General features: G+C 44.2%; 1 protein-coding gene and 1 pseudogene across 3 annotated transcripts in view; both read left to right on the forward strand.

The window, feature by feature from the left end:
* LOC135516988 (zinc finger CCCH domain-containing protein 13-like) overlaps nucleotides 1-26649 on the forward strand; it is a 55791-nt pseudogene that overhangs the window by 3953 nt on the left and 25189 nt on the right.
* The window catches only part of strbp (spermatid perinuclear RNA binding protein), a 122391-nt gene continuing 108285 nt past the window's right edge, over nucleotides 12544-26649 (forward strand). The window contains exons 1-2 of one of the 3 annotated variants that reach the window (XM_064942094.1): nucleotides 12544-12721; nucleotides 13407-13685. The gene's annotated coding sequence lies outside the window, so the exon portion shown is untranslated. Of the gene's footprint in view, nucleotides 12722-13406; nucleotides 13686-25529; nucleotides 25780-26649 lie in introns of those variants that run through there. The other 2 variants (XM_064942099.1, XM_064942095.1) reach the window with 2 other exon arrangements.

The following is a 26649-nucleotide window of genomic DNA, read 5'->3' on the forward strand; positions in this document are numbered from 1 at the left end:
CATATGTTAACATTGCCAAAGCAAGTGAATTTGATAATAAACAAAAGTGAAATAAACAATAGTAATGTACAGTAAACACTACACTAAGCGTATCTCTCTCTCTCAATTCTATCTCTCTCTATCTTCGCCCTCCCCCTCTCTCAAGCTCATTCTCTCTCTCCGTCCTCCCCCTCTCTCTCTCTCGTTCTCATATCTGTCTATCATTTTCTGTAGCTACCAACCACACCAAACCTTGACATTCTCATGTCTGTCACTTGCATGCCCTGAGATGGTTATTAGCGACGCAGCCTAGTTGGTTGTGCAGTAACTGCACATTCACACTCACGTACGAATGGCCGGCAGTAAAGTGGAGTGGAGTCTGTGGATGACTAGGCATAACCAATGACCTCACTTGACCCAGTGGCCAGACAGACTGGTGGCCAGACTGTGGGTCTAGAGAGGGACTAAGTTTAGACCTCATCCTGCCTCTTTTGGGCACCAGGATTAGTGCAATTAATGGGGCCTGGTGGAGAGAAAAAGGGGAGGACGGAGAGGAGGGAGGGGTTGTTCTCCGTCTAACCCGAGGGGTGAAAGCATTTGGGGAATGTGCCCCAATCATGACACAAAAGGTCTCTATTTACCCCTAAGCTAGAGCTGAAGGAATATTTACCCCCCCCTGGCTCTCGTCACCCTCTCCTCTCCCTCTCCATCTCCTCACCCTCCTCTCATAATCTTTTTTAGGAATGGCAGGATGAGGAAGGCTCTACATTTCTCATTCTCCCAGTCATAACCCCTCCTCAGCCTTGGGCCAAGGATTTATGAGCATTCATTTTGTTCTCTTCTCCTCTCCTCTATTCAGTGACACAGGCCTCTTAATGAGGGAGGAGAATGAGGGGAGGAGATAGAGAGAGAGAGAGAGAGAGAGAGAGAGAGAGATGGCATGAGAGAGAGAGAGACTAAAGTCATTTGGAGAAAGCTATTTGAATGGAAATCATACTCACATCTGTGATGAGGAATGAGCTGTAAATACTAGCTTGACTCTGGGGGTGCAGAGATACACAATGACAGCCAAAACCAACACCACATGAGAGCCCGTGTGTACAGTACAGTATGTGTGTGTCTGTCGGTGTGCCTGCCTTTACAGACTGCTGATGATTCAATGGACATGTGTGTGGTGGGGTTAGGAAAACACCTTTGTTTCTTCCTCCCTCCCTCTCTTTCCCTCTAATAACGGGGTGCATGCAGTCCATGTGGATAGCAACATGCCTTTCTAAATACAGAAGGCAATTAACGCGTTTAAACCAAGAGCACGCAACCAAGTCACATAAATAAAGCAAGCCAATTAAGGGCCTGGCCGCATTAAAAGTGGATTATCTTGCCGATGTAAATATCTCTGCCTCATTTTCATCAAATTGTGGTGGATCTAGGGCCTGAGCACTCATTAGAGAGCTGAGCCAAGAGGTGGGGAAGGTAGGAGGGGAGGGAAAGGAGGGAGAGAAGGGTTAGGTGTTAGGGGGTAGGGAGATTAGGGGCCAAGGAATGGGGAAAGGTAGAGAGAGAGAGAGAGAGAGAGAGAGAGAGAGAAGGATATTGTAGGTTACATGCATAGAATAATGGATGAAAGGTGTCCCTCATTCTGGAATAATTTCCTCTCTTCTTAATTCCCTTATAGCCCTTCACACACACTATGCATAGACACTAACACACACAAGCACATACACATGCATGTAGGCAGGCACGCATGCACACGCACGCACACAGCAATGTGGTTAACGATCCACTTCGTAAACATAGTGCTATATGTTTCTACATATAGCACACACACACACTGTTGAATTCCTCCATAGAGCTACAGCACAGTGACAGGCTCCTCTCTCACCTCTCTGTCACCACATGCTTTCTCTAAATTAGGGGCGTATCCTGCATGGACTTCCCCAATAAAACCTGTAACTAAAGAGCAAGACTCAAAGTGTTTTATTTCAAACTACTATAATTTCCCACTCTTTCATTTTCTCACTTCCTGAAACCTCTGTGCCCCTGAGATATTGGCACCAGTAATTCACTTCACTTGGGGACATTCCAGATACGTAGTGTTTTTAGGTTGTGGTACAACATAAATTGCAAACACCATTCAATAATACAGTAGCTTTTATGCAAGGAAAGGCAAAACCAACTGCTCTGATGCTCTGTGCCAAGTTTATAAAGATCCCAACCTGGCTCAGCATTCGCTATAATCAATCCGACAGCCAGTAAATGAGATATAAAATACTTAGCCTTGATTAAGAAAATCATATCTTAATTGCTGTATGCTTATAAATCGTTACAGTTCTTCCTGCTATTTTGGCTACAATACAGTACTTCATTTTATATCTCAGCCTAGTTTTTCATATTATGTATTCATTGTCTGCACTCTGTTTTTGTGTTATATTATTCTTTGTCTTTCAGAAACGTTGTGGGCCACAAACACTCTGGGATTAGATAAAGGCTCTTACTACAGTAGGTCCCCAGGGACCCATAACTCCCCCCCTTTGTCTGCGTGTGGAATCTCAAATAAGTATTTGTTGACTCTGATTCAGATGTTAATGAATCGAAATGCACTCCTTTTTGCCCAACACTGGTCATACGTTTTCATAATGCACACATAGGCTTGAAATATCATGCAAAATAAAACAGCCAGCGTATTGCGAGCAAAGTCTCCGCAGTCATGATGAGTGATCAGTGCAATGTCTTTATGGTAGGAATATTTCCATTCCATGCTTGGCGGTAATATCATGCTTTTTCACCGGGGAATTGCTTTATTCTGAGCGTGCTTAGAATAGAGTAGTAAAACTCTATCAGTGGAGGCTGCTTAGGGGAGGAAGGCTCATAACAATGGCTGGAATGGCATGGAAACCATGTGTTTGATGGATCTGATACCATTCCATTGATTCCGTCTCCAGCCATTACCACGATTCCTCCCCAATTAAGGTGCCACCAACCTCCTGTGAACTCTTCAGCACTGAGACATGGAATAAGGAAAGACAGATAAGATTGAGTGTTGTTTTTTTTTGTGCACACCTAACCTAACCTTCAAGGTTAGTCAGAGCGATTCAAAGCCTAGGTGGATTGGGACACAGATAACACGATTGTTTTTAACCTTGAAATCGTGAGGGCACATTTGATTCTCTCGGTCCTTCGTTCTCAGTGTGGGCCTAAATCCATTTGCCTCCGCTATGAGCAGAGCACCACTCGTGCTCTGATGGACTGCTGCAAGGAGAGTATACCGCACGGGCCTGAACATTCCCCTTTTAATTTATATCGTGGGCACTACATGGCCAAAAGTATGTGGACAGCTGCTCGTCGAATATCTCATTCCAAAACCATGGGCATTAGTACAGAGATGGTCCCCCCCCAACGCAGTTCCTTCGAAACCACGCCCCGTTATCCAGAGGGGCGTTCTACTACGCTCCCCGTTGGCTAGATGGCGTTGTCTCACTCACAGGGGATCAGGCGGTGGCCTTCCAAGGTGAGGATGGAAAGTGTAATTCAACAATTAGCTGCCTACCCCAATGCAGGCCTATTATTATCACGTTTGGTAACATTTGCCCATGTATTTATTTTCAATGAGTTGTAAAAATGTCTCAGAGGCTACTTAACATTACTAGCTCTATTAACGGGTAAAAGCATATGCTTATTATTCATTATTTCTCAAATATTTATTAGCTAATCATTCAGTCAAATATGCCGTGCTACGGCAATTGAATCTGTCCTTGAGCGTTAAAGGACGTTAATAGCTTGCTCTGTTCTCGACATTATGTTATTTGATTTTTCAATCTTGAAATACAAGGGCAAATGTTATTCATCAGTGACTGAAATTTCGCGCTACGTGATACTCACTTCTGAACTCGGAGAGCGCTCAAAGCGCTGTAGAATGGCTCTCTGAATAACAGGGTGTGGTTTTGGCTTAACTGCGTTGGGAAAAAGAAAGACACAGTCGTTCTCCCCTTTGCTGCTATAACAGCCTCCACTCCTCTGAGAAGGCTTTCCACTAGATGTTGTAACATTGCTGCGGGGACTTGCTTCCATTCAGCCGAAGGAACATTAGTGAGGTCGAGGCAATGATGTTGGGGCGATTAGGCCTGACTCGCAGTCGGCGTTCCAATTCATCCCAAATGTGTTTGATTGGGTTGAGGTCAAGGCTCTGTGCAGGCCAGTCAAGTTCTTCCACACCGATCTTAACAAACCATTTCTGTATGGACCTCGCTTTGTGCCCGGCAGAATTGACATGCTGAAACAGGAAAGGGCCTTCCCCAAACTCTTGCCACAAAGTTGGAAGCACAGGATCATCTAGAATGTCATTGTGTGCTTTAGCATTAAGATTTCCTTTCACCTGGACCTAAGGGGCCTACCCTAAACTATGAAAGCAGACCAGTTTTCCTTCTCCACCAAACTTTTTAGTTGGCACTATACATTAGGACAGGTATCATGTTCCTGGCATCCGCCAAACCCAGATTTGTCTGTCGGACTGCCAGATGGGGAAGCTTGACTTATCACTCCAGATAACGTGTTTCCACTACTCCAATGGCGAGTCCAATGGCGCCGAGCTTTACACCACTCCAGCCGATGCTAGGCATTGTGCATGGTGATCTTAAGCTCCCGACGAACAGTTGTTGCGCTGTCGTTGATTCCACAGGCAGTTTGGAACTCGGTAGTGAGTGTTGCAACCAAGGACATACAATTTTTTACGCGCTACGTGTTTCAGCAGCTGAGCCGTTGTTGCTCCTAGACATTTACACTTCACCATTACAGTACTTACAGTTGACCGGGGCAGCTCTCGAAGGGCAGAAATTTGACCAACTATGACGTGCCATGTTGAAAGTCATTGAGCTATACAGTAAGGCCATTCTACGGCCAATGTTGGTCTGTGGGGATTGGATAGCTGTGTGCTCGATGTTTTACACCTGTAAGCAACGAGTGTGGTTAAAATAGCAAAATCCACTCATTTGAAGGGGTGTCCACATACTTTTGTATAGTTTTGCATATCTGCCTAAATACAATACAATTGTGTGGATTTTACATAGGCTACAGTATTATATTACATTTTTTATCATCACCATCATTACCGCCACCATTAGCATCATCATGATCACCACCACCACCACCACCATCATCATCACCACCACCATCATCCTCATTATCATCACCATCACCACCACCATCATCATTATCATCACCACCATTATCATCACCAACCCCACCACCACCATCATCCTCACCATCATAATTATTATTATCATCATCCCCACTTTGTCAACATCACATTGTGTGTTCTCTTCTCATGATCTCCTTTGTTAACATGGAGGATGGGGTTATAATCAGGAGGTGATGGCACACAGATGGAGGGCTTTACAATGGCTTTGTGTTCTGTACACAAACAAGCACGCGCACACACACACACACGCACACTGACTGCCTGCTGCATCTGTCTCTGGGATAATAGTCGTGACTCATCCAGGGACACAGCTCCTAAACTCACCATGGTGTTTCTTCACACGTTGATGATTGTTTTCACCACACCTCTACAGCAGAACCCACAAGTATCTACTTACTACAGTACATCTACAGGCGCTTGATCTAAAGACAAGATGCTAGAACGAGTCTTCTAACTCGAACCCGGTGCCATAACAGTAGACCACAGTCTAGCCAGGCTGCGTCTGAAATGGTGTCTGTAGTGTTTGACTTTTTACCAGTGCCTATAGGCTAGTAATAAAGTAGTGCACTATGTTGGGAATGGGGTGCCAATTCGGTAGCACTCTAGCTCACCTCTAAATTCCTCATCCGCCTGTGAGGTGGGCAGACCTGTTGAGACGAATACGTATTTCAAATATTTGAAATAGGAAGCACTTTGAGGGGCACTTGGTTTAGCTTGTATGGTGTGAGGAGGTTGCACTTCTTGGAATATTTTGTTGGCTCCATTGTGCCTGACAAGCTAAATGAAGCGCACCTCCGGTGTTTCAAATATTTGACATACAAATCCGACCGAGGTCTGCTTTGAGGAGACACAGTCTTCCACTTACCTACAGTACCACCAGAAACCTGCATCTTATACTTTCTAAACATGGACAAAAGTCTGCTTTGATGAAGTTACTCTGCCTTCCACTTTTACACTACCACCAGAAACCTTTAACTGGAGCCTTTTCAAACATGGAGAATCTATGAACACAGTATTTCGTTTTTTCATACGGTCGAAGTTTATAAACACTGAAAATATATATATAAACGCACCATGTATAGTGTTGGCTCCATGAGCTGAAATAAAAGATCCCAGAAATGCTCAATATGCACAAAGAGCTTATTTCTCTCCAATTGTGTGCACAAATGTGTTTACATCCCTGTTAGTGAGCATTTCTCCTTCACCATGATAATCCTTCCACTTGACAGGTGTGGCATATCAAGAATCTGTTAAACGGCATGATCATTACACAGGTGCACCTTGTGCTGGGGACAATTCCACAGATGACAACACAATGCCACAGATGTTGAATTGAACGTTCGTTTTTCTACCATAATCCGCCTGCAACGTTGTTTTTGAGAATTTGGCAGCCCGTTCAACCGGCCTCACAACCGCAGATCACATGGCCAGCCCAGGATCTCCATATCCGGCTTCTTCACCTGCGGGATCATCTGAGACCAGCCACCCGGACAGCTGATGAAACTGAGGAGTATTTCTGTCTGCAATAAAGCCCTTTTGTGAGAAAAACTCATTCTGATTGGCCCCCCAGTGGGTGGGCCTATGCCCTCCCAGGCCCAGCCATGGCAGTGCCTCTGCCCAGTCATGTAAAATACATAGATTAGGGCCTAATGAATTTGTTTCAATTGACGGATTTCCTTAGATGAACTGTAAACTCAGTTTGAACCTTTGAAATTGTTTCATGTTGTGTTTATATTTTTGTTCAGTATAAATCATTTAGCGCTATGTCCTCCCATTTTGAGCTGACGGACGGACAATGTTCCCTGTGGTCTAAATCTATACCATACCAGTGAGGTCACCTTTATGATGTTCCTGTACTACTTAGGTCACCTTTTTGATCTTCACAACATCACATCCTGCTTTCCCAGAATTCCTAGTCTTTGCTATGGTATTGATGTGTTCCAAGCCTTTGCACTCCTCTATTCTCCTGCGCTTCCTAGTAGTGTGTTGCTTTGAAGTGATGGGGGACAGGGGAGCAGAGAGAGCACTCGGGGTGGGGGGGGGGGGAGAGGGAGGGAGAAAAGGAGATGGAAGGAGTGATAGGCAGGAGGAGATGTGGAAGATGAAAGGACCAAATGTTTCAGAAAAAAAGAGGATGGGGGACGATAGAAGAGGGGGATGGAGGGGGTAACCAATGGGGTTCAAGGTCATATCAACTCTCCAATCAAAAGGCTCTGATCCACGCCTCTCTGGTTTAAGCGGTGTCCTGAATTAGAAGATGGAGATCAAAAGATGACACACAAACTCTCTTTTCTCTCTCTCCCTCCCTAACCCTCCTTCGCTCCTCTCTCTCCCTCTCTGTCTCGTACTGCATTCAGCTACTACCACATCAGAGTAGTACATTCCTCTTGGAGTTTTGGCTAGTCTTTCAAAGTAGGCCGGCGTACTCGGAGAGTCCAACAAACCAGTGGTGGAGAACAGCGCAGCTCACGCTTTTGGCACCTGGGAGAAACAATTCCGTCCCGAGCGATTCTAGGATTTTAGTAACACACACACACAGTCTTCTCCTTTACGCTTGTAATAACTGTTGTAAGTAAACTCCAATAAAAACATGGTCAAACAATGAAGTGCTGATTTCACTGCTTTTACATCATGTTTTTGTCTGTTTTTGAGTCAAAGGTAATTTACTGTTTCCTTTTACTGTAAGTGATGTGGAGATAGTGGTGATAGCACTTTATCAGCCATAATATGGTTCCACTCTGTCAGGTAAATAGAGCCGATCTGTGTGGATAGCTAAGTGTTATCTATATCAGATTGCCAATGTCCCCCCCCCCATTAGAATGATACCGTACTGTACTGTGGTGATGGACATGTCTGTGGAGTCAGAAAGTGATAGATGTCAAGACCGGTGTTAACATCTGTGTGTGTGACAGACAGTACCGTTGTAAAGACTAGGGCAGGGATCATCTTTTTTGTTGTTGTTGAATTTTACCCCTTTTTCTCCCCAATTTCGTGGTATCCAATTGTTTAGTAGCTACTATCTTGTCTCATCGCTACAACTTCCGTACGGGCTCGGGAGAGACGAAGGTTGAAAGTCATGCGTCCTCCGATACACAACCCAACCAAGCCGCACTGCTTCTTAACACAGCGCCATCCAACCCGGAAGCCAGCCACACCAATGTGTCGGAGGAAACACTGTGCACCTGGCAACCTTGGTTAGCACGCACTGCGCCCGGCCTGCCACAGCAGTCACTGGTGCGCGATGAGACAAGGATTTCCCTACCGGCCAAACCCTCCCTAACCCGGACAACGCTCTCAATCGTTCGTCAACTAGATTCAGCCAAAGGCTGATTTTTTTCTTGAGCGGGTAGTTAGGGGGGCCCGGAAAATAATTACAAATAATATTTGTCGACAGAAAATTCACTGCAATAATCCCAAACAGATATAAACATTTGACTGAAACATCATTTCGGATCTTTCTTGTGTGTGTATACGATCACGTGTCTCTCTATTATGCGTGGGAATATTTGGGAACAGATTTACAAAATGAGAACCACTCAGAGCTGATTTCCTGCTGTTTTTACCCTCTTTTATGTCCAGCTATGAAAATAAATAAAAACTTCCTCAGAAAACTAGGGGCCCAAATGAAACCCGCGGGCCGCCTGTTGGGGACCCTGGACTAGGATGACGTGTGTGTGTGTGCGTGCATGTGTAGGTGCGTGCATGGAAGTAACAGTTTATTTTTAGTCCGTCCCCTCGCTGGGCTCGACCCAGGGACCCTCTGCACACATCAACAACTGACACCCACGAAGCATCGTTACCCATCGCTCCACAAAAGATGAGGCCCTTGCAGAGCAAGGGGAACAACTACTTCAAGGTCTCAGAGCAAGTGACGTCACCGATTGAAGCGCTATTAGCACGCACCACCGCTAAATAGCTAGCCATTTCACATCGGTTACACGTGCATGCGTGTGTGTGTGCGCACGTTTTTGTGAACAACTACTAATGTTTGAGAGAAAATCTGCCAGAAATTATTGCTATAAAGATCCTCAAAACAAGAATATAAAACGTGTTTTCTTTTCTCAACGTGGCACTTTCAGCAACACAGACAGAATTATATTTTCCCATGTCTTCCCTCATAAAGACAAACACGGGACAAAACAAAGAGGTCCTTTACAAACACACACAGTCGACAGCCACACCGTCCTTCCCCCATTCCCACTTGATGTTTGTCTGTCTCCACCCTGTCTGTCTGCACACACACACACACACACACTGGCATCGACCGCAGGCACCCAACCTACCTCCCCCCTTGCCCTGTCATCTTTTTCTCACTTCTCCAACCGCCACTTGTGCCTGATGCCCGTGCCACGCTGGCACCGCCATCTGGTGACTGTCGGCCTGGCACACACACATACACACACTCACAGTGGTCCTGGCAGTGTCCGGACAGCCAGGTGGCATGTCACCAAACCCCCCCCCCCCCCCCCGCCCCCACTGCTCCGGATCTCTCTGTGTGAGTTGGTGAGGCCACGGGATTAAGGTTAGGATCTGGGCTGCAGAATTACAGAGAGAGAGAGAGATGGATGACCTCGCTGTCCTCTGGTTGTCACTATCTGGCCAAGTTTCAAAGTCGTAAGCCCCGCCTAGTTCTACAACTTCTCTTCTTAAAATCAGATGTTAAACATAACACTAACCTTAACCACACTGCTAGTCTTATGCCTAACCCTAACCTTAAAATAAGACGAAAAAGGCACATTTTTGGTTCCATAACTTTTTACAATAAAGACCATTTTGACTTTGCAGCTTGGGCATCTAGTGGAAATCCTGACCACTGGCTGCTACTACTTCATCCATACACCGAGACTGGTGAACAGGACAATGTAGTGTCACAACACACACAGTTACTGCAAATGCAGGAGGGTAAAGAAAGTAATGGAGGAAAGATATACATCTCTCTTCCATTCAAGTTGAAGCGCTGACAGCGGGTATTTCAATCAGGCTTGAGGTTTTCAGTCAGAGATTCTCCGTAGCCTAGTCTGATGAAACAATGTAGTATATTGACAAAAAGCCAGTGGGCATCGGTAGCATGACTCAGTTGAATCTCTACTACCGTTGACGAGGGTAACTGAATCAAACCCCAAATCCCACTTCGGCGGTGTTATCTCACTTCCAGGTGACCCACTGTCAGAGAGTGGTGGGGATGGTAATGGGTGGGGTCCAGTCCAGCTGTCACTCATGTCTGATCTCGCTCCATGGCTCTGTCTGTCTGCCCAGACTCAGCATGGGGACAGCAGGGCCAGGCCTGATCTGGTGGGGTGCTGACAACTTGGACCACTGAACACACCACAACCTGAGGAGAGGACAGGAGAGGACAAGAGAGGACAGGAGAGGACAGAGGTTGTCTTGTTTAGCTTGAATAACTAGGAAGAGCATCTGGCCTATATTCTCATCGTTATTCTTTACTGTCTGGAGTGAGAAGACTCTAGTTCCTCTCCTTTATCCCCTCAGAGCGTAGTGTTGGATCTCTTGAAGACACCTCCCCCCAAAAAACACTCCTTTGAGAGGGGTCAGATGGCAGTCGGGGGGAGGGTTTAAGGACAGAGTTAGCCAATCTGAGCTGATTTTGGCAGGTTGGCACAGATGTTCCCATGGGGAGAGCAGCTTTGGGTCAGGCTCCTCTGTCCTCGTCAGGAAAGAATTGAAACTAGGACAGACATCATTACACATTACACATTAACTTGCATGTCCAGTTTACACGTCCATGGTATAAAACACTTAAATGTACTGACTGGCGTGTATTGCGAAGACATATAATGCACATGTATAACGCACATGTATATATGTGCGTTATAAACATTATAAACCCAGTATAAACACACGAGGAGCTCTTGAGAGCAGAAAGCGTCACTGTTAAATGATGCAGCCCGGGATCTTAAGCACTTCCAAAATCGTAACACATTGTACTTTTTACACGACGTAACATGTCATTTGACACGTTCGTGCACAACTTTCAGGGACCTTCTTTTTGGCTGGTGAGCTCTAACTTTCAGAACTGTGGGCAGAAATGAGACGAAAGCTCCAGAGCGTCACTTTACTCTTATGTCTTCATCCGTAAGGTGCAGAGGCCATGTTCATTCGCAGCTGTGTCCTCTCCTGTCTTTATTTCCGTTCTCGAAAGCTGATCGCTTGTAATGTGCTTCTCATTCGGACCAAATTTGCTGCTGGCAAAACCTCTTCAAGCTCTATGGCTGGGAAGCGAACACAGTACCTTAAACAACATAGAAAATGAAATAGACGTACGGTAGTGAATAGACAGTGACACCATTGTTCGTCAGAGAGACCTGGTTCTCTGAGAGCAGCATCTGCGGCCCACATTTAATCTAAAATTACACATTCAGCAGCCAACGGTACAGCAGACATTGACTGTAGCTCTGCTGTGGCCTCTATGGAACCCTATTCCCTACTGCACTACTCCGTTTTGATCAGAGGCCTATGTGGCCTGGTCAAAAGTAGTGCACTACATAGTGAATAGGGGGCCATTTTGGGGCACGATCAGCCTACAGTAAGTGACTATGAGGTGGGTAGAGGAGCGGCAGAGAGGTGAGGGGGGGGTTGCTGGTGGTTATAGAACCACGGGTTACCTGTTGTAGGCTATTTACTGTAGGTCCATGTGAAGTATGTTTTTGTCAATGAGAAAGGATACAACGTGTGCTGTGGCGGTGCACGTGTGTGTGTGTGTGTGTGTGTGTGTGTGTGTGTGTGTGTGTGTGTGTGTGTGTGTGTTTGTGCCTACGGTGGACGTATCTTCGGTATGCTGTTCCACAGAAGGAACCAGACCAGAGCACTGTGCTGCATGACTGATGTGGGCCTGAAGTCACACCCAGCTGTGAAATGGTTCCGAGAACAGCTTTTACATACACTCCAAATATCTCGCTCTGACACGCATTCATAGAGCCTTTCTGTTTTTGCCCCCTCTATTCAGTTCAACTCTCAGAGGAAGGCGTAGGCTAACTTTGGTTGGTGTGTGTCTGTGCTTGTGCGTGTGAGGGTGTGTGTTCTTGTGTTTGTGTGTGCATGCATGTGTTTATTTGTTGTGTATTTAAGTGTGGGGAGAAATGTTTGGTGGTTTATTTCATGGTATAGGCTAACAGATTAAATATAACGTTCCACTGATTAATAACACTTAATAACAACCTCTCAAAATGTAGTGCTGCCGTGGGAGCATATTAGGTTTCCTTATTTATATATTCAAGCTTAGCCTACTATAGCATCCCTTTTGTCCTGGCCTCATTTCCAGGCTTCTCCGTCATAGCGTAGCAGCAATATACTAGTCAGGTTACCTTCTCATGATTTGCACTGTATAGCAGTTCGGCTCCTACAGTATAGGCTGAGCTGGTAAACGATGGGGGAAATGCCGTTTCACCAATCCTCCAATTAAGAAAAGCGCACATTACCACGTCAACAAAGCCCCTTTCTAAATTATAATAAGTGAACAGGGCGCTCGACAACCAGGGAAACGCACATTTGACTGGAAGTACAGTATCGGAGACAATTAAGCGGGCAATTACGGTAATTGATTTATAATAACACTTTTATGCTGCCTTCGTGTGGATCATGCTGTCGAAATGGTGCTATCATTTGTCAGTTTGTTGCTGTCGCTGTGATTTTTGTTCGGCTACTAGCGGGCACAGTGAATTCTCATCCGAAGACGGGACATCGCCAGTAGCGCAGGCGGCATAGGCTATTCGGTTAGGTAACCGTACAGTGGGACTTGCTGTGATCCTCAGTCAAGCATCAGAAGCTATTGATAGTTTACACGTTCTCATAATCCCATCTCCGAGCCATTTCAATTCAAGTATGCCGATGGAACGTTGCTGTTATACTATCCTATCATTCGACTCCTGCTATTGTGAGACGAGCCTATTTATTGGTGCAGCTAAGGCAGGCTGCTATACTTGAATGATTTATTCGACCGTAGGCTGAAAGAAAGGAAAGCTCCATTTGGATGGAGAGAAAGGAGAAGATACATTTCTTACAGAAAATACATATCCCTAAAAAAATGCCACAGGGCAGTATATGAAGCCTCCGTAACAAGTTGGTGTTTTAAATCAATAGCCTATTAGGTTCATGCGAATAGTGCAGCTCTTACCACAAAGTAAACAAGTACGTGCAAAGGCTATATAGCTAGATGCTATTTGTAGCGGTCTATATGGCTGTTGTATATTTCATGTTGAATGTTTTGATCTCCGTGCAGCCGGTCGTCTAGCCATCCTCCTGACAGTAAAAACCCGACGCTGGCGCTTGTTCAGCGCTCATAATGAATTTATCCCGTCCACGCCTGCGCAGTCACCATTCATCTTTGAATCTCCTGCGAAGGAGAAAGCAGCAGGCGGCTCTCGCTGGTGTCTAGCTGGAGAGCGCTTTGACTGAACGTCTTGGATTTGGTCCCGTCAACGAGAGTCAGAGCTGTGAAACTGTGCCTGGTATCAACGCGTGTTTGGATATCTTTTCCCACTACAGTAACACTTCAACCGTAAGTAAATCAGCACATATATATTTTTATATCGATCGCTTTGTGTGTGTGTGTGTGTGTGTGTGTGTGTGTGTGTGTGTGTGTGTGTGTGTGTGTGTGTGTGTGTGTGTGTGTGTGTGTGTGTGTGTGTGTGTGTTGTGCTCCCTCGGACTACACACAGAGTTCGCGGACGAGAAACAAATGCTGGCGGCATGCAGCGAGCTGGGACTGTCGGAGGTAGTGGCGCTCATGGCCAGGGACAGGAACCGGTGTATCTGTTGTAGCTAACGTTGTAACAACGGTGTCACTAATTGTACCGTTCAGCTAAAGCGATTATACTGTTTTTATAGATTGGTACATCTTTGCCAATTTGATCGAGTCTAACAGTAAGAGTAAATAACAACGAACTTTATGGCTAACGAGGGAAGCCAGCCAAATGTTTTCACCGCCTTTGGTTTTTAGTTTATTATGATTCCCTTTAGCTACTGCACATGTAGCAGCTACTCTTCCTGGGGTCCACATAAAACGTACAATTGCATGACAATGTACAGAACAGTTGTGGACAAGAACAACATAAGATATTACATAACAACGACAACAAAAAAGAAAAAAAGAAAAGTTATATATTGGACAGACAGGAGACATCAAAGATACTCTATGCACATTATTTATATATACGTTTTCACATGTTTATATACAATAGCCTACAGTTAAATGAGGTCTTTTAGAAAGAGGCGCTGTGACACAATATGTTTTTTTTTAAATCAGTTTTTTTTAAAGCTAAACTTGCTTTTTTTGTCTGAGTAACCTCTGGTGGCAGAGTATATACCATGAGGACATGGCTCTGTACATAAATGAGCGACGCATTAAGTCTCTTGGTTTGGGTACAGTGAAGAAACCCATAGTGGCGTGTGTGGTTGAGTTATGTCGGTTTGATGTGTATGCAAATACATGTGGTAAGGCATTTTCAACACACACATGTTTCTTTGCTGTTATGGAGATTTCCATAGGACTGTCTAATCGATTTGTCACTTTTTGAAACTATTGACTATTCCTAGGCTATATATATATATGTGTGTGTGTGCAATTGTTACAGCAATAGACAAGTGTCATAACGTCGTATGTGTTGTTTATCGCCTACTGGAGCAGGTGTCTTTAGCTACATCCGCAGTGAATATCGCGAGGCGTGTTTACTGAATCGTTTCGACAATTCAGCATTTTGCTTCGCACTAGCAGTTGTAAATGACTGTTTATCGAAAGTAGTAATGCATAGAAATACATCGGCATGATGTGCGTCTGATGTGTCGTACTATTCGAAAACGGCTTTGGAATTATTATTTTTTTATGTACGTTTTTGGGGTTGTAGACAGTCGTCTGCGCTTTTCCTAAAGTGTCTGGAAACAATACCCAAGTGAAGTAAACAAATCGAGGTGTAAAGTAAACTAACCAAAATACTATGTTGCTTTATTTGAATGGTTTTACAGTTCCATTGCATTTTGGCATTGCATTTTCTCGCGAAACTCTCCAACATGAGTGTCTGGGAACAAAGCACAAAAACATGCGGATTTATTTCCTAGTTCTTTTTTTTCTTTTCTTTTTTAGCTCTCGTCTCTTCCTCATATCTGTGTGTGTTTCTGTTTGTGTGCTTAGCATAATGCTCAGCATCTGGCTTGGAAATTGATCTCTGCACATTGGCAGAAATAGCAAACAGCTTGTGGGCATAATCGTGTGGCTCCATAAGTTTATTTTGTTTATTTAATCAGATTTATTTTATTCTGTAAAGGTATGAGAAATGTAAATAGTGGGAAATATGTTTACGTAGGCCTATATTTTCACCAACCTACCTTCTTTTCTTACAAATGAGCAAGTTTGTTGCTGGTGCTGGAGTCCATTGTATCTGTTTGAATACAGGGAGAGAGGGCGAGAGGGTCAAGGGTGAGAGTGTAGAGCTTTGTCGCTTTAGAAGGACCCTCTCTGTCACCTTTGCGCCCGCTAAATGTGGTCTTTTGCTTTGTACTGTTGAGTGGCCGTTGGGAGATGTGTATGATGCTTAGTTCATATATTGACCAAAGATGTTGTCTAGTCTGGTGGTTGCCATTTGGTGAATGTTATGTTTAGGAAGTGAACAACACTATAACTTTAACACACAAATAAATGACACGTATCCTGAATGCAATCGCGTTTGTGTGTTCTTTCTGTTTGTAAAGAAGAGGAAGCTGTGGCAAGAGACGTGTGCTTTCACTGAACAGTTAGAATTTAGAATGTCCTGTGTGTAACTGTTTATACTGTTAACCACGTACTGTAACTGTGGTCCTCGATAAACGGCTAGCAGTTGCTTAATTCCAAAAGATAAAGGCCTAAAGGACTTATGTCCTACACAGCACCATGTGCTTATAGTTTTGGTTTCCATTGCCGTGGATACAAGCAGGTGATTGGATGACTCTTGGTATTGCCATAATGGAATTGACCTTGACCCTGAAATAGATGTTGGAATTAAGGTGATTTTTTGGGCACAGACACAAGCGCCAGCTCACTGACCCACATACACTACCGTTCAAAAGTTTGGGGTCACTTAAAAAAAGTGCATTTTTTTGGTCCATTAAAATAACATCAAATTGGTCAGAAATACAGTGTAGACTTTGTTGATGTTGTAAATGACTTTTAGCTGGAAACGACAGATTTTTAATGGAATATCTACATAGGCGTACAGAGGCCCATCTCAAGGATGATCAATGGAAACAGGATGCACCTGAGCTCAATTTCGAGTTTCATAGCAAACGGTCTGAATACTTATATAAATAAGGTATTTCTGTTTTAGTTTTTATTAATTTGCTGTGGGGAAAAACAGTTTTCCCTTTGTCGTTATGGGGGATTGTGCATAGATTGCTGAGAAAAAAAACAAATCTATTTTAGAATAGGGCTGTAACGTAACAAAATGTGTATAAGTCAAGGGGTCTGAAAACTTTCCAAAGGCACCATATGTAGGAACTCAATCAAGACTAGAGGTCGACCGATTAATTGGTATGGCCGATTAATTAGGGCCAATTTCAAGTTTTCGTAATAATCGGAAATCGGTATTTTTGGACACCGATTTGGCCGATAAAAAAAATAGATATATTTTATTTTTATACACCTTTATTTAACTAGGCAAGTCAGTTAAGAACACATTCTTATTTTCAATGACGGCCTAGGAACGGTAGGTTAACTGCCTTGTTCAGGGGCAGAACGACAGATTTTTACCTTGTCAGCTCCTGGATTCAATCTTGCAACCTTACGGTTAACTAGTCCAGCGCGCTAACCACCTGCCTCTCATTGCACTCCACAAGGAGCCACAAGGAGCCTGCCTGTTACTGCCTGTTACGCGAATGCAGTAGAAGCCAAGGTAAATTTGCTGGCCAGCATTAAACTTATCTTATAAAAAACAATCAATCAATCAATCATAATCACTAGTTAACAACACATGGTTGATGATATTACTAGTTTATCTAGCGTGTCTTGCGTTGCATATAATCGATGCAACGCAGGGGGAGGATTTAACAAAAACGCATTTGCGAAAAAAAGCACAATCGTTGCACGACTGTACCTAACCATAAACACCAATGCCTTTCTTAAAATCAATACACAGAAGTATATATTTTTAAACCTGCATATTTAGCTAAAAGAAATCCAGGTTAGCAGGCAATATTAACCAGGTGTAATTGTGTCACTTACATTTACATTTACATTTAAGTCATTTAGCAGACGCTCTTATCCAGAGCGACTTACAAATTCTCTTGCGTTCATTGCATGCAGAGTCAGGGTATATGCAACAGTTTGGGCAGCCTGGCTCATTGCGAACTAATTTGCCAGAATTTTACTTAATTATGACATAACATTGAAGGTTGTGCAATGTAACAGGAATATTTAGACTTATAGATGCCACCCGTTAGATAAAATACCGAACGGTTCCGTATTTCACTGAAATAATAAAATGATAGTTTCCGGATTCGACCATATTAATGACCAAAGGCTCGTACTTCTGTCTGTTGTTATGTTATAATTAAGTCTATGATTTGATATTTGATAGAGCAGTCTGACTGAGCGATGGTAGGCAGCAGCAGGCCCGTAAGCATTCATTCAAACAGCACTTTAGTGCGTTTTGCCAGCAGCTCTTCGCAAGCACAGAGCTGTTTATGACTTCAAGCCTATCAACTCCTGTGATTTGGCTGGTGTAACCGATGTGAAATGGCTAGCTAGTTGTGCGGGGTGTGCGCTAATAGCGTTTCAAACGTCACCCGCTCTGAGACTTGGAGTGGTTGTTCCCCTTTCTCTGCAAGGGCCGCAGGTTTTGTGGAGCGATGGGTAACGCTGCTTCGAGGGTGGCTGTTGTCGATGTGTTCCTGGTTCGAGCCCAATCATAATCGGTCAACCTCTAATCAAGACTATTTGAAAAGCATTCAAGGTGACTACCTCATGATGCTGGTTGAGAGAATGCAAGGCTGTCATCAAGGCAAAGGGTGGCTACTTTGAAGAATCTCAAATCTCAAATCTATTTTGATTTGTTTAAAACTTTTTTGGTTCCTACATGATTCCATTTGCGTTATTTCATAATTTTGATGTCTTCACTATGATTCTATAATGTAGAAAATAGTCAAACTAAAGATAAAACCCTTGAATGAGTAGGTGTGTCCAAACTTTTGACTGGTACTGTATACACACATACATGCACACACGTACACACATACGCACACATGCGCACATGTATACTTGGTACACACACGGTACACACAAACGGTGCACACACATGCACACAAGCACAAACTGTCAAAACAACGTTAAAAACAACATTCCAAAACATTTAACCCTGGTAACGTCTTGTATTTTACAATTTATTTCATATTTTAAAAGCAGTTTTTCGAATTTGGAAATGATACTTGTTTTTGTATAGCCTAGGTGTAGGCTACGTATGTTTTCTGTATGTTGGTGTGTGTGAAGAGGACCTCATGGATGAATGAGCTGAAAAACGATACATTTCCTCTCAATGTGACTGAGGCGTATGTGGGCCTCTCTCGCTCCATCTCTCTTTCTCTCTGTCTCTTTTTTTCTTTCTCACCCTCTCCCTTTCTTCCTCTCCTTCCTGCATATCGGAGCTATTCCTGGATTCCATGCAGAGGTGATCGGAAATGCGAATGCCGTGAGTGAATTAGATTTTTCTCTGTCAGGGCAGCTTAGGTTTCCTCTTTCCCTCCTGAGGTTGGGCAGCAGAAACTGACAGAAACTGAAAACTATCGCCGCTTTTGTTCTCTGGCCAGTCAGGAAGATCAGACATTGTCTTGCTGTGTTTTTTCCCCCCTTCTGTTGCGGATGCATGCAGTCGCAATGGAAGACGAGTGAAAGGTGTATAATAGGTGTGTGTGAGGTTAAGACCGCTAGCATCACTGAGTCAGACTCAGCAGGCTGGCCCTTTTTATTGCAAAGAGGAGGAATATTCTGAAGAGCTCTTTTTTAGAGCGGAGGGTCAGGGCCAGTATCCTCCCGGAGGCAGTGTGTGTGTGTGTGTGTGTGTGTGTATATCCTCCCTGCTGGCCACTGAAAAATCTCCCTCACAGCGCCGGACGGAATTCGGCTTCCTGCACATTTCATATGTATTTTTTTATTGGATGGTTGACGGTTGTAAAGTCCGGGCCAATTACAGGGTATTTTACTAAACCTCCTGTGGTCCAGCCAACTGGATTTAGAGCAAGATTCAAATGTGCTGTTCAGTGCTAAAGTTTGCCCGCGGCTTGCGTAATCAGATGCGTACATTTTAAGTCACACTTTACATTGAGCAGTAGGTAGGGACGTGGTAGCAGACAACAGCTGGATAGCCTTCACCTGTCACAGCAGCACTAACACACGTTTGCATACAGAGTGCGTTTATGTGTGTGTGTGTGTGCGTGTTTGTGTGAGGCCAGTGGAAACAAGGCTTCTGTTCTGTGCCGCCGTCTAAGCAAGAGTGTAAGCAGCTAGCGGAGCGCTGAGCAGGGGGAGTGACGCAAGCAGGCAGCGGAAACAGATAGGCCCTGGTCAAAAGTAGTGCACTTAATAGGGGATAGGGTGCCATTTGGGACACAGGTTCAGAGATGTGCTACAGCAATCAGAAATCAGATCTTAACCAGGCAGAGTCAGGCATGGATAGGAATGGCCATTTAAGGCATCCTGCACCAGGGAGAGAGGAGAAGGACCATGGAAGGTCACCGCACGCACGCACACACACACACACACACACACACACCACACACCACACATACACACACCACACATACACACACACACACACACACACACACACACACACACACACACACACACACACACACACACACACACACACACACACACACACAGAGGAGGTGAGGAAGAAAGGCGAACAATTTCCTATATGCCTTTGCTTAACATGAGCAATTAAAATCCTTCATCCTTAAATGAAAGAATGGCGTGTTTGAGCAAAGTCACTGAGTGGCAATGTTAGTAGGCCTGTGCCTATCTAAAAAAACAATCTAATCCTCTTGTACAGTAGTCCAATCTGGGAGGTAGCCTAAGTAGTTGCTGTTTAAGTGGCTCTGAATATTAAGTTGCATGTGATAATGGATTTTCAAGCATCAGGCCTACTTGCGTCTCGTTGCAGCTGTCAGTGGGTGCATTTTAAAACTGTGGAGCCTGAGGCAGTGTCGTAAATGGCCCCCTTTTAATGGCCCCCTTTTCCTTACAGTGTGCTACAGAGCACTATGGGCCTTAGGCATACGTTAGTGCACTATTATAGGTAATAGGGTGCCATTTGGGACGCAGGCTGAGCCTGGGCCTCGGCTTCCATCATTGAAATAGTGTGACAATGACATGAGAAACCCATCTGGTCCTCCATGGATCACTGGCTGGTGTCATCTCTCAGCACCACTTCCTCCTTTTACTTTTGGTGGTGTGGTACTGCACTCACTGTCAGCTCATATGGGCTATTCCTATCCTCTCTATCTCTCTGTCTTGTTCTTGGTCGGTCGCTCTTTCTTTCTCTCTCTTCCTCTCTGCTTCTCTATCTCGCTCACTTTTTCTCTTTCTTTCTTTCTTTCTTTCTTTCTTTCTTTCTTTCTTTCTTTCTTTCTTTCTTTCTTTCTTTCTTTCTTTTTCTTTCTTTCTTTCTTTCTTTCCCCCCCCCTCTCTCTCTCTCTCTCTCTCTCTCTTGCTCTTCCACTCCCTATGTTATAGCTCTGCACCTCAGTGGCCCCCCTAAAGGCATCCACATATATAGGTTCGGTTTTCTCCTAGCAGAGCTCGGCGAGGCGAAGAGGAACGTCTGTGCTCACCTACTCCCTAAAGACCTTCGCTTGAAAACGAGAAAAAAATGCAATATTACTGTTTTTTGTCACTGTTGAGCCACCATAGCAACAACATAACATTTCCTCAAAATAGTCAGAATGAATCTAATATAGATCCATAAATCTGTAATTCATTTTGATGTTTTTTGCCAGGAGGTCTTAGTTGTGCAATTTTACATCTAACTAGGATGTTTGGTGCAGTGCTCCTCAAGTAATTTGATTTTGCCCTAATATATGCTCAAACTGTTTCAACTGGTAAGCATACGGTAAGCTTGAAACGAACACACACACACGCACGCACACGCACACACACACACACACACACACACACACACACACACACACACACACACACACACACACACACACACACACACACACACACAGTTTTACTGGATATTAGCCTAAAACTCAGTTGCTCCCCTGAGAGAATTAACCAATTAGAGCATGATTCTCTGATTGCAGCTCGCTCGGTGGGTGAATTATTAGAGCTGCATGAATGGAGAGTCAGGACTAGGAGTGTGTGTGAGTTTGTGTAGGCCTGTACTCTGCAGGTTGGGTAAGATAGCGCTGTGAATATTGATAAAAAACAGCTGGTTTGAGCCATGTTCTTCTCTGTGGCGAGATGTGAGGGGTGACCGTGGCCCCATTTCTGCCCTAGACTAAAGGACACACACGCACTGTGTAGCTAGCGGAAAGACACAGGGAGAAAGGAGAAACTGGGTGTGTAAAGTCTCGGATAGCACCATTGCTGTAAGAAGGGATGAAGAGGGAGGAAAGGTGTGAGGAATATGGATGTGATGGTTGTGATTTCTACATTTCCAGTTTCACCCACCGTACTGAGCTGTGTTTCACGTTTTGTTTGAAATAGATTCAAGAGTAACAGATGGAGCTGTGAGCCGGGTCAGGGGGAAATCGCAGGCAGCTGGGAACCCAGTGAATCACAGCACTGGAGAAAACAAGTGGGAGAAGTCTAGAGAAGTGAGGTAGTCATCCTCACTCAGTCCACACAGGGATATTCTCATCCCAACGAGCAAGGTATGAACACATGTGTACTTGCCAAGCTCTGCAGTCCCCACCCCCTATTACGGCCATTTCACCCAGAACTAGGTTCCATTCTAGTCTAGTCTAGTCAGAAAGCTGCAGTGACTGCTTTTGCCTCAACAGCAGCTGGCCGATCGGCCATATTTCTCCAGAGGATCCCAGACAGAGCCACATAGCCTATCTGTCAGTTTCACTCCAGTACACACGTGACTGACAGGCAGCATCCCTCACTGCCAACCCGAGAAGACGAGCACCAAGCGACCGACCGACCGCTGCTCTGCTCTCTGCCTACTTAACATTTTGTCTTGTCAAGGCATTATTTCATTATTTCGCTTTGTCTCCTTGTGAAAGAATGTGTTTTCTTTTTCTGTGTCTACTGTATAAACAGACAATCTTTGAATTTGCTGCCCCTTGGCTTGTCAGAGGAACTGGATCTTTTGACATGTGAGGCGGATGCTTCCTTCCAATATGTTGCATTGCAATATACAGTACCAGTCAAAGGTTTGGACACACCTACTCCTTTTTTCTTCATTTATTACTGTTTTCTACATAGAATAATAGTGAAGACATCAACACTATGAAATAGCACATATGGAATCATGTGGTAACCAAAAAAGTGTTAAACAAATTAAAATATATTTTATATTTGAGATTCTTCAAAGTAGCCACCCTTTGCCTTGATTACAGCGTTGCACACTCTTGGCATTCTCTCAACCAGCTTCATGAAGTAGTCACCTGGAATGCATTTCAATTAACAGGTATGCCTTGTTAAAATTTAATTTGTTGAATTTCTTTCCTTTTTAATGTGTTTAAGCCAATTAGTTGTGTTGTGACAAGGTAGGGGTGGTATACAGAAGTTAGCCCTATTTGGTAAAAGGCCGAGTCCATATTATGTCAAGAACAGCTCAAATACGCAAAGAGAAATGACAGTCTATTATTGCTTTAAGACATGAAGTTCAGTCAATCCAGAAACTTTCAAGAACGTTGAAAATTTCTTCAAGTGCAGTCGCAAAAACCATCAAGCGCTATGATGAAACTGGCCCTCATGAGGACCGCCGCAGGAAAGGAAGACCCAGAGTTACCTCTGCTGCAGAGGATTAGTTCATTAGATATACCAGCCTCAGAAATTGCAGCCCAAATAAATTATTCACCAGACGCATCTCAACATCAACTGTTCAGAGAAGACTGCGTGAATCAGGCTTTCATGGTCAAATAGCTGAAAAGAAACCATTACTAAAGAACACCAATAATAAGAAGAGACTTGCTTGGGCCAAGCAATGGACATTAGACCAGCGGAAATCTGTCCTTTGGTCTGATGAGTACAAATTTGAGATTTTGGGTTCCATCTGCTGTGTTTTTGTGAGATACAGAGTAGGTGAACAGATGATCTCTGCATGTGTGGTTCCCACCGTGAAGCATGGAGGAGGAGGTGTGATGGTGTGAGGGTGCTTTGCTGGTAACACTGTCAGTGATGTATTTAGAATTCAAGGCACACTTAACCAGCATGGCTACTACAGCATTCTGCAGCGATACGCCATCCCATCTGGTTTGGTCTTAGTGGGACTATCGTTTGTTTTTTCAACAGGACAATGACCCAAAACACACCTCCAGGCGGAGTGCTGCATCAGATGACCTGGCCTCCACAATCACCCGACCTCAACCCAATTGAGATCTTTTGGGATGAGTTGGACTGCAGAGTTAAGGAAAAGCAGACAACAAGTGCTCAGCATATGTGGGAACTCCTTCAAGACTGTTGGAAAGTGTGCACAGCTGTAATCAAGGCAAAGGGTGGCTACTTTGAAGAATCTCAAATATAAAATATATTTTGATTTGTTAACACATTTTTGGTTACTACATGATTCCATATGTGTTATTTCATAGTTTTCATGTCTTCGCTATTATTCTGCAATGTAGAAAATAGTCAAAATAACGAAAAACCCTTGGATGAGTAGGTGTGTCCAAACGTTTGGCTGGTGCTGTATATATATATTTGTATATATTCTGTTCAGTTACCCCACAGCCAAGCAACCTGTTTCCAAATGTAATTGTAAGTGGGCAAATAACTCTACGTGAATACCACATTTTAAATTAAGCAGGCCCTTTTGCCGGTGCTGTATACTGTAGTATGTGTGTGTGGTGTGTGGTGTATGCACACATCAGTCAGACAATTAGGAAAGTGTGGAAGTTACGGACAGACAGACATATGGAGGGGTCTCTATTGTGTTGGCTGCCGCATCTCCACCACCGCTGTCAGCCAGTTGACAGCTGTGTACGTAGTATTATGTTCTTTCCTCCGCAGAACCCTGCCAATCGGGTAGAAAGGGTAAACATGGTCACGTGTGTCCGAGTATTTTGATCTGATTAATGACTTGTGTTACCTCATGTATTTGGTTATTTGGCCCGGTGTCACTATACTACATGTTTTGATATTGATTCTGATAATGAAAAAAAGTAATACTTCCTGGCATGCGCCACACACACACCACACACACACACACACACACACACACACACACACACACACACACACACACACACACACACACACACACACACACACACACACACACAGGACCATTATTTCCAGGAAGGTCATTCCTCAAAGCACAGCAGCCAGCCCTATAAGCCCTTAAGGCTGGTGTGTAATTGGAAAATATCCCAGGCTCTGTGAAACTTCCAGCTGCGTATCCATCCCTCATTTCTCACTTCCCTCAAATCCTCAGGATTTTAGCCAACCAGCTAACAGAATCTGCTCCCTCCCTCCTTTGTTTCTCCTTGTTTTCCCCTGGAGCGAGTACAGACTCTATTGGCCCAACTTACGTACGCAATGCAGAATCTTCATTTTTCGTAGCTAATTGTAGTTCTTGTGTTGGGTATTGTGTAGGGTGTACATTAGGCTTATGTCATGACAGGGGGTCCGGGGAGGTGCAGACGGTGAGTCCCGGCCCTAGTGATGTTTCTGGGCCAAGGTGAGCTAAGATGCCAGAGGACATGGGAGAATAAGCAGCCAGGTGTCTGTGTGCTTTTTCAAGGCGTGTGTGCTTGTGTGTTTTGTCAAGGTGTGTGCATGTGTGTGCGCGCGAGTGTGTTGTTTCAGATGCACACACATATGTTTTACCCCCCCCCAAAAAAAACACATGCGTGCGCGCACACACACACACACACACACACACACACACACACACACACACACACACACACACACACACACACACACACACACACACACACACACACACACACACACGGAGCTGTTGTACCACCAGCTTGGTGTGTCTAATGCATTCATGTTTTGTTATATCTGCATCTGTTTCCTTGGCTCTGGCTTCACCTGTCCTATTACAGTCACTCAGACTTGAATTGGCAACACTTGTTTCTCTGACTCCCGTCGCACCGGCATCATATCATGGCGCTCAGACTCCAGGGTATTATAGTCATATTTTCTAGACTACTAGAAAATATGGATGTTACGGCGTAGGACAAAATTTCACTCCACTGTTGTGTTGTCAGAAGAATAAGCAATCGCTTCTTTTCTAAAAGTGTGCGCTGTCTCTTAAAGAAATTAATGACGTCACTCATGAGCAGAATGTGGCGGTGGACTATGACTTTGTGGCTATGGAATCTAGTGGAAACCAGACGGGAGGTAAAGGAAGACGAAGAAGTGATGAGTTTTTGGTGGCGAGGGAGACGATGTGAATGATTCATGTTTTTTTTAGTGACAATCGGCATATTTTGCGTACTAGGTTAGTGAGTTCAGCTGTAAACTAGCAAGGACAGTTAGCCCACAATTAAAGCAGAAAGCTATCGGTACCGTGTTCAATGAAGTGTTCTAACCTGTATGGACATTGTTTTTGAAAACAGTAATGAACAGTTTCAACATTTCTACATGCCGTGACGCATTATTCAAGTTCATTAACTTCTTTTGCAGCGTGAGTGGGGACTAGAGAGCTAATGCAGCTCAGATAGCTCTAGCAATAAATAAGTAAGTGGAGCAGGCACTTTGCTCTTCACGCTACGAAGGGGCAGCGCTGATACAGACTTGATCTTCTCAATCACGTGAGACACATTTGACAAGTCCCGAACAACAAAAATTCCACTACAGAAACCGTGTTTTGTAGGCCGTCATTGTAAATAAGATTGTATTCTTAATTGACTTGTCTAGTTAAATAAAAATAATTCATCTAAAAAGTACCGACGTTTTCAGTATACCGTGCAACACGAATCCACTGTCTGTCTTTCTCAAAACATTTGAGAATTTCTCTCCCACTTGTACTCAACTCTAGCTGTTTCCAATAGGAAATGCAACATTTACATTTCCCCAGTTCCCCATATAATTGTATTTTATTGTTTATCCTAAGTATGATGGACTCTCGTACCTAAAATAGAACTGGTCCTTAATGAAAATTCAGTCTTGCATTTTAACCCAATGTAGGGTCATTTCAGAACAAAAACAGAGGGACACAGGGGGGGGGGGGGGGGGGTGTTCTAGTGCTTAATTGACAAAGTTTTGACCCTTATGTCTTCACCAGGCTGGTTCCATGAATAGCGCTGCCTGGTTAGGGCAGTGTTGTTGTTCTGTAATCTCCATTTCAGCGTGGGCTGTGCGCCGCCCC

This window comes from Oncorhynchus masou, chromosome 28 (assembly GCF_036934945.1).
Source record: "Oncorhynchus masou masou isolate Uvic2021 chromosome 28, UVic_Omas_1.1, whole genome shotgun sequence".
NCBI classification, from domain to species: Eukaryota; Metazoa; Chordata; class Actinopteri; order Salmoniformes; family Salmonidae; genus Oncorhynchus; species Oncorhynchus masou.